This window comes from Schistocerca piceifrons, unplaced genomic scaffold, assembly GCF_021461385.2.
Source record: "Schistocerca piceifrons isolate TAMUIC-IGC-003096 unplaced genomic scaffold, iqSchPice1.1 HiC_scaffold_1746, whole genome shotgun sequence".
NCBI lineage: Eukaryota > Metazoa > Arthropoda > Insecta > Orthoptera > Acrididae > Schistocerca > Schistocerca piceifrons.
Window position 1 is genome coordinate 726,415 of NW_025727619.1, and position 9,313 is coordinate 735,727.

Consider the following 9,313-nt stretch of genomic DNA (forward strand, 5'->3'; position numbering starts at 1 on the left):
TGGACCTTCTTATTGACGATGAAACACAGAAAATGCATCGGAATTAAATACAAAAGGCGCAATGCCGACTTAAGTACAAGAAGACTGACTCTTCTTACTGTCTATGTTTTGAACCATTACTATGACACAAGTTATTGATTCCGATGCTTCACTCCAGGTTTACTGTATCCCTTGGACCTTCTTATTGACGATGAAACACAGAGATTGCATCGGAATTAAATACAAAAGGCACAATGCCGACTCAAGGACACGAAGACTGACTCTTCTTACTGACTATGCTTTGAACCATTCCTGTGACACTAGTTATAGATTGCGATGCTTCACTTCAGGTTTACTGTATCCCTCTGACCTTCTTATTGACGATGAAACACAGAAATATCATCGTAATTAAATACAAAAGGCACAATGCCGACTTAAGTACTAGCAGACTGACTCTTCTTACTGTCTATGTTTGAACCATTCGTGTGACACTAGATATAGATTCCGATGCTTCACTTCAGGTTTACTGTATCCCTCTGTCCTTCTCACTGACGGTGAAACACAGAAATTGAATCGGAATTGAATACGAAAGGCACAATGCCGACTTAAGTACAAGAAGACCGACTCTTCTTACTGACTATGCTTTGAACCATTCCTGTGACACTAGTTATAGATTGCGATGCTTCACTTCAGGTTTACTGTATCCCTTGTACCTTCTTATTGACGATGAAACACAGAAATTGCAACGGAATTAAATACAAAACGCACAATGGCGACTTAAGTACATGAAAACCGACTTTTCTTATTGACAATGATTTGAACCATTCCTGTGACACTAGTTACAGATTCCGATGCTGCACTTCAGGTTTACTGTATCCCTTGGACATTCTTATCGACGATGAAACACAGAAATTGCATCGGAATTAAATACAAAACGCACAAAGCCGACTTAAGTACAGGAAGACTGACTCTTCTAACTGTCTGTGTTGTGAACGATTCCTGTGACACTAGTTATAGATTCCGATGCTTCACTTCAGGTTTACTGTATCCCTCTGAACTTCTTATTGACGATGAAACTCAGATATTGCATCGTAATTAAATACAAAAGGCACAATGAAGACATAAGTACAAGAAGACTGACTCTTCTTACTGTCTATGTTTTGAACCATTCTATTGCCACTAGATATAGATTCCGATGCTTCACTCTAGGTTTACTGTATCCCTTGGACCTTCTTATTGACGATGAAACACAGAAATTGCATCGGAATTAAATAGAAAGGGCACAATGCCGTCTTAAGTACAAGAAGACTGACTCCTCTTACTGACCATGCTATGAACCATTCCTGTGACACTAGTAATAGATTCCGATGCTTCACTTCAGGTTTACTGTATCCCTTGGACCTTGTCATTGACGATGAAACACAGATATTGCATCGGAATTAAATACAAAAGGCAAAATGCCGACTTAAGTACACGACGACTGACTCTTCTTACTGTCTATGTTTTGAACCATTCCTGTGACACTAGTTATAGATTCCGATGCTACACTCCACGTCTACTGTATCCCTTGGACCTTCTTATTGACGATGAAACACAGAAATTGAATCGGAGATAAATAGAAAAGGCACAATGCCGTTTTAAGTACAAGAAGACTGACTCCTCCTACTGACTATGTTTTGAACCATTCCTGTGACGTTAGTTATAGATTCCGATGCTTCACATCAAGTTTACTGTATCTCTCTGACCTTCTTATTGACGATGAAAGACAGAAATTGCATCGGAATTAAATACAGAAGGCACAATGCCGACTTAAGTACAAGATGACTGACTCTTCTAACTGTCTATGTTTTGAACCATTCCTGCGACACTAGTTATAGATTCCGATGCTTCACTCCAGGTTTACTGTATCCCTGGGACCTTCTTATTGACGATGAAACACAGAAATTGCATCGGAATTAAATACAAAAGGCACAATGCCGACTTAAGTACAAGAAGAGTGACTCTTCTTACTGATTATAGTTCGAACCATTCCTGGGACACTAGTTACAGAATCCGATGCTTTACTTCAGGTTTACTGTACACCTTGGACCTTCTTACTGACGATGAAACACAGAAATTGCATCGGGATTAAATACAAATGGCACATTGCCGACTTAAGTACAAGAACACTGTCTCTTCCTACTCTCTATGATTTGAACCATTTCCTTGACACTAGTTATAGATTCCGATACTCCTTTCAGGTATACTGTATCCCTTGTACCTTCTTATTGACGATGAATCACAGAAATTGCATCAGAATCAAATACAAAAGGCACAATGCCGATTTAAGGACAAGAAGACTGACTCTTCTTACTGACTATGTTTTGAACCATTCCTGTGACACTAGTTACAGATTCCGATGCTTCACTTCAGGTTTACTGTATCCCTTGTACCTTCTTATTGACGATGAAACACAGAAATTGCATCGGAAATTAATACAAAGGGCACAATGCCGACTTAAGTACATGAAGACCGACTCTTCTGATTGACAATGATTTGAACCATTCATGTGTCATTAGTTATAGATTCCGATGCTTCACTTCAGGTTTACTGTATCCCTTGGACATTCTTATTGACGATGAATCACAGAAATTGCATCGGAATTAAATACAAAATGCACAATGCCGACTTGAGTACAAGAAGACTGACACTTCTTATTTTCTATGCTTTGAACCATTCCTGTGACACTAGTTATAGGTTCCGGTGCTTCACTCCAGGTTTAATATATCCCTTGGACCTTCTTATTGACGATGAAACACAGAATTTGCGTCGGAATTAAATACAAAAGCCACAATGCCGACTTAAGTACAAGAAGACTGACTCTTCTTACTCTGTATATTTTGAACCATTCCGGTGACACTAGTTATAGATTCCGATGCTTCACTTCAGGTTTACTGTTTCCCTTGGACCTTCTAATTAACGATGAAACACAGAAACTGCGTCGGAATTAAATACAAAAGGCACAATGCCGACTTAAGTATAAGAAGACTGACTCTTCCTACAGTCTACGATTTGAACCATTTCTGTGACACTAGTTGAAGAATCCGATGCTTCACTTCGGGTTTTCTGTATCCCTTGGACCTTCGTATTGACGATGAATCACAGAAATTACGTCGGAATTAAATACAAAAGGCACAATGCCGGCTGAAGTTCAAGACGACTTACTCTTCTTACTGTCTATATTTTGAACCATTCCAGTGACACTAGTTATAGATTCCGATGCTTCACTTCAGGTTTACTGTATCCCTTGGACCTCCTTAATGACGATGAAACACAGAAATTACATCGGAATTAAATACAAAAGGCACAATGCCGACTTAAGTACAAGAAGACTGACTCTTCTTACTGTCTATGTTTGAACCATTAGTGTGGCACTTGATATAGACTCCGATGCTTCACTCCAGGTTTGCTGTATCCCTTGGACCTTCTTATTGACGATGAAGCACAGAAATTGCATCGGAATCAAATACAAATGGCACAATGCCGACATAAGGACAAGAAGACTGACTCTTCATACTGACTATGTTTTGTACCATTCCTGTGACACTAGTTATAGTTTCCGATGCTTCACTTCAGGTTTACTGTATCCCTTGGACCGTCTTATTGACGATGAAACACAGATATTGCATCGGAATTAAATGCAAAAGGCAATATGCCGACTTAAGTACATGAAGACTGACTCTTCTTACTGTCTATGTTTTGAACCATTCCTGTGACACTAATTGTAGATTCCGATGCTTCACTTCAGGTTTACTGTATCCCTTGGACCCTCTTATTGACGATGAAACACAGAAATTGCATCGGAATTAAATACAAAAGGCACTATGCCGACTTAAGTACAGGAACACTGTCTCTTCCTACTCTCTATGACTTGAACCATTCCTTTGACACTAGTCATAGATTCCGATGCTTCACTTCAGGTTTACTGTATCCCTTGTACCTTCTTATTGACGATGAAACACAGAAATTGCATCGGAAATTAATACAAAAGGCACATTGCCGACTTAAGTACATGAAGTCCGACTCTTCTAAATGACAATGATTTGAACCATTCATGTGAGATTAGTTATAGATTCCGATGCTTCACTTTAGGTTTACTGTATCCCTTGGACATTCTTATTGACGATGAAACACAGAAATTGCATCGGAATTAAATACAAAATGCACAATGCCGACTTCAGTACAAGAAGACTGACTCTTCTTACTTTCTATGTTTTGAACCATTCCTGTGACACTAGTTATAGGTTCCGGTGCTTCACTCCAGGTTTTATATATCCCTTGGACCTTCTTATTGACGATGAATCACAGAAATCGCATCGGAATTAAATACAAAACCACAATGCTGACTTAAGGACAAGAAGACTGACTCTTCTTACTGACTATGTTTTGAACCATTCCTGTGACACTAGTTATAGATTCCGATGCGTCACTCCAGGTTTACTGTATCCCTTGGCCCTTCTTATTGACGATGAAACACAGATATTGCATCGGAATTAATTACAAACGGCCCAATGCCGACTTAAGGACAAGAAGACTGACTCTTCTTACTGACTATCTTTTGAACCATTCCTGTGACACTAGTTATAGAATCCGATGCTTCACTTCAGGTTTACTGTATCCCTCTGACCATCGTATTGACGATGAAACACAGAAATTGCACCGGAATTAAATACAAAAGGAACAATGCCAACATAAGTAAAAGAAGACTGACTCTTCTTACTGTCTATGTTTTGAACCAATCCATTGAGACTAGTTATAGATTCCGATGCTTCACTCCGAGTTTACTGTACCCCTTGGAGCTTCTTATTGACGACGAAACACAGAAATTGCATCGGAATTAAATACAAAAGACACAATTCCGACTTAAGGGCAAGAAGACCGACTCTTCTTACAGACTAGGTTCTGAACCATTCCTGTGACACTAGTTACATATTCCGATGCTTCACTTTAGGTTACTGTATCCCTTGGACCTTCTTATTGACGTTGAAACACAGAAATTGCATCGGAATTTAAATACAAAAGGCACAATGCTGACTTAAGTACAAGAAGTCTGACTCTTCTTACTGTCTATGTTTTGAACCATTCATGTGACACGAGTTATAGATTCCGATGATTCACTTCAAGTTTACTGTATCCTTGGACCTTCTAATTGACGATGAAATACAGAAATTGCATCGGAATTAAATACAAAAGGCACAATGCCGACTTAAGGACAAGAAGACTGACTCTTCTTACTGACTATGTTTTGAATCATTCCTGTGACGCTAGTTATAGATTCCGATGCTTCACTTCAGGTTTACTGTATCCCTCTGGCCTTCGTATTGACGACGAAACACAGAAATTGCACCGCAATTAAATACAAAAGGCACAATGCCGACTTAAGTACAAGAAGACTGACTCTTCTTACTGTCTATGTTTTGAACCATTCCATTGACACTAGTTATAGATTCCGATGCTTCACTACAGGCTTACTGTATCACTTGGACCTTCGTATTGACGACGAAACACAGAAATTGCATCGGAATTAAATAGAAAAGGCACAATGCCGACTGAAGTACAAGAACACTGACTCTTCTTACTGTCTATGCTTTTGAACCATTCCTGCGACACTAGTTATAGATTCCGTTGCTTGACTTCAGTTTTACTGTATCCCTTGGACCTTCTTATTGACGATGAAACACAGAAATTGCATCGGAATTGAATACAAAAGGCACAATGCCTACTTAAGTTCAAGAGACTGACTCCTCCTACTGTCTATGATTTGAACCATTCCTGTGACACTAATTATAGATTCCGATGCTTCACTTCCGGTTTACTGTATCCCTTGGACCTTCTTATTCACGAAGAAACACAGAAATTGCATCGGAATTAAATACAAAAGGCACAATGCTGACTTAAGTACAAGAAGACTGACTCTTCTTACTGTCTATGTTTTGCACCAATCCTGTGACACTAGTTATAGATTCCGATGCTTCACTTCAGGTTTACTGTATCCCTTGGACCTCCTTATTGACGATGAAACTCATAAATTGCATCGGAATTAAATACAAAATGCACAATGCCGACTTATGTACAAAAAGACTGACTCTTCTTACTGACTATGTTTGAACCATTCCTGTGACACTAGTTATAGATTCCGATGCTTCACTACAGGTTTACTGTATTCCACTGACCTTCTTATTGACGATGAAACACAGAAATTGCATCGGAATTAAATTCAAATGGCACTATCCCGACTTAAGTACAAGAAGACTGACTCTTCTTACTGTCTATATTTTGAAACATTCCAGTGACACTAGTTATGTATTCCGATGCTTCACTTCAGGTTTACTGTATTCCTTGGACCTTCTTATTGACGATGAAACATAGAAAATGCATCGGAATTAAATACAAAAGGCACAATGCCGACTTAAGTACAAGAAGACTGACTCTTCTTACTGTCTATGTTTTGAACCATTACTATGACACAAGTTATTGATTCCGATGCTTCACTCCAGGTTTACTGTATCCCTTGGACCTTCTTATTGACGATGAAACACAGAGATTGCATCGGAATTAAATACAAAAGGCACAATGCCGACTCAAGGACACGAAGACTGACTCTTCTTACTGACTATGCTTTGAACCATTCCAGTGACACTAGTTATAGATTGCGATGCTTCACTTCAGGTTTACTGTATCCCACTGACCTTCTTATTGACGATGGAACACAGAAATATCATCGTAATTAAATACAAAAGGCACAATGCCGACTTAAGTACAAGCAGACTGACTCTTCTTACTGTCTATGTTTTGAACCATTACTATGACACAAGTTATTGATTCCGATGCTTCACTCCAGGTTTACCGAATCCCTTGGACCTTCTTATTGACGATGAAACACAGAGATTGCATCGGAATTAAATACAAAAGGCACAATGCCGACTCAAGGACACGAAGACTGACTCTTCTTACTGACTATGCTTTGAACCATTCCTGTGACACTAGATATAGATTCCGATGCTTCACTTCAGGTTTACTGTATCCCTCTGTCCTTCTCACTGACGGTGAAACACAGAAATTGAATCGGAATTGAATACGAAAGGCACAATGCCGACTTAAGTACAAGAAGACCGACTCTTTTTACTGACTGTGTTTTGAACCATTCCTGTGACACTAGTTATAGATTCCGATGCTTCACTTCAGGTTTATTGTATCCCTCTGGCCTTCGTATTGACGACGAAACACAGAAATTGCACCGGAATTAAATACAAAAGGCAGAATGCCGACTTAAGTACAAGAACACTGCCTCTTCTTACTGTCCAGGTTTTGAACCTTTCCTGTGACACTAGTTATACTTCCGATGCTTCACTTCAGGTTTACTGTATCCCTTGTACCTTCTTATTGACGATGAAACACAGAAATTGCAACGGAATTAAATACAAAAGGCACAATGGCGACTTAAGTACATGATAACCGACTTTTCTTATTGACAATGATTTGAACCATTCCTGTGACATTAGTTACAGATTCCGATGCTTCACTTCAGGTTTACTGTATCCCTTGGACATTCTTATCGACGATGAAACACAGAAATTGCATCGGAATTAAATACAAAACGCACAAAGCCGACTTAAGTACAGGAAGACTGACTCTTCTAACTGTCTGTGTTGTGAACGATTCCTGTGACACTAGTTATAGATTCCGATGCTTCACTTCAGGTTTACTGTATCCCTCTGACTTTCTTATTGACGATGAAACTCAGATATTGCATCGGAATTAAATACAAAAGGCACAATGCCGTTTTAAGGACAAGAAGACTGACTCTTCCTACTGACTATGTTTTGAACCATTCCTGTGACACTAGTTATAGATTCCGATGCTTCGCTTCAAGTTTACTGTATCTCTCTGACCTTCTTATTGACGATGAAAGACAGAAATTGCATCGGAAATAAATACAGAAGGCACAATGCCGACTTAAGTACAAGATGACTGACTCTTCTTACTGTCTATGTTTTGAACCATTCCTGCGACACTAGTTATAGATTCCGATGCTTCACTCCAGGTTTACTGTATCCCTGGGACCTTCTTATTGACGATGAAACACAGAAATTGCATCGGAATTAAATACAAAAGGCACAATGCCGACTTAAGTACAAGAAGAGTGACTCTTCTTACTGATTATAGTTCGAACCATTCCTGGGACACTAGTTACAGAATCCGATGCTTTACTTCAGGTTTACTGTACACCTTGGACCTTCTTATTGACGATGAAACACAGAAATTGCATCGGGATTAAATACAAATGGCACATTGCCGACTTAAGTACAAGAACACTGTCTCTTCCTACTCTCTATGATTTGAACCATTTCCTTGACACTAGTTATAGATTCCGATACTCCTTTCAGGTATACTGTATCCCTTGTACCTTCTTGTTGACGATGAAACACAGAAATTGCATCGGAATTAAATACAAAAGGCACAATGCCGACTTAAGTACATGAAGACCGACTGTTCTTATTGACAATGATTTGAACTATTCCTGTGACACTAGTTATAGATTCCGATGCTTCACTTCAGGTTTACTGTATCCCTTGGACCCTATTATTGGGGATGAAACACAGAAATTGCAACAGAATTTAATTGAAAAGGCACAATGCCGACTTAAGTACAAGAAGACTGACTCTTCTTACTGACTATGATTTGAACCATTCCTGTGACACTAGTTATAGATTCCGAGGCATCCCTTCAGGTTTACTGTATCCCTTGGGCCTTCGTATTGACGATGAAACACAGAAATTGAATAGGAATTAAATACAAAAGGCACAATGCCGACTTAAGTACATGAAAACTGACTCTTCTTACTGTCTATGTTTTGAACCATTCCTGTGACGCTAGTTATAGATTCCGATGCTACACTCCAGGTTTACTGTATCCCTTGGACCTTCTTATTGACGATGAAACACAGAAATTTCATCGGAATTAAAAACAAAAGGCACAATGCCGACTTAAGTACAAGAAAACTGACTCTTCCTACTGTCTATGTTGTGAACTATTCCTGTGACACTAGTTATAGATTCCGATGCTTCACTTCAGGTTTACTGTATCCCTTCGGTCCTTCTTATTGACGATGAAACACAGAAATAGCATCGGAATTAAATACAAAAGGCACAATGCCGACTTAAGGACAAGAAGACTGACTCATCTTACTGACTATGTTTTGAACCATTCCTGTAACTCTAGTTATAGATTCCGACGCTTCACTTCAGGATTACTGCATCCCTCTGACCTTCTTATTGACGATGAAACACAGAAA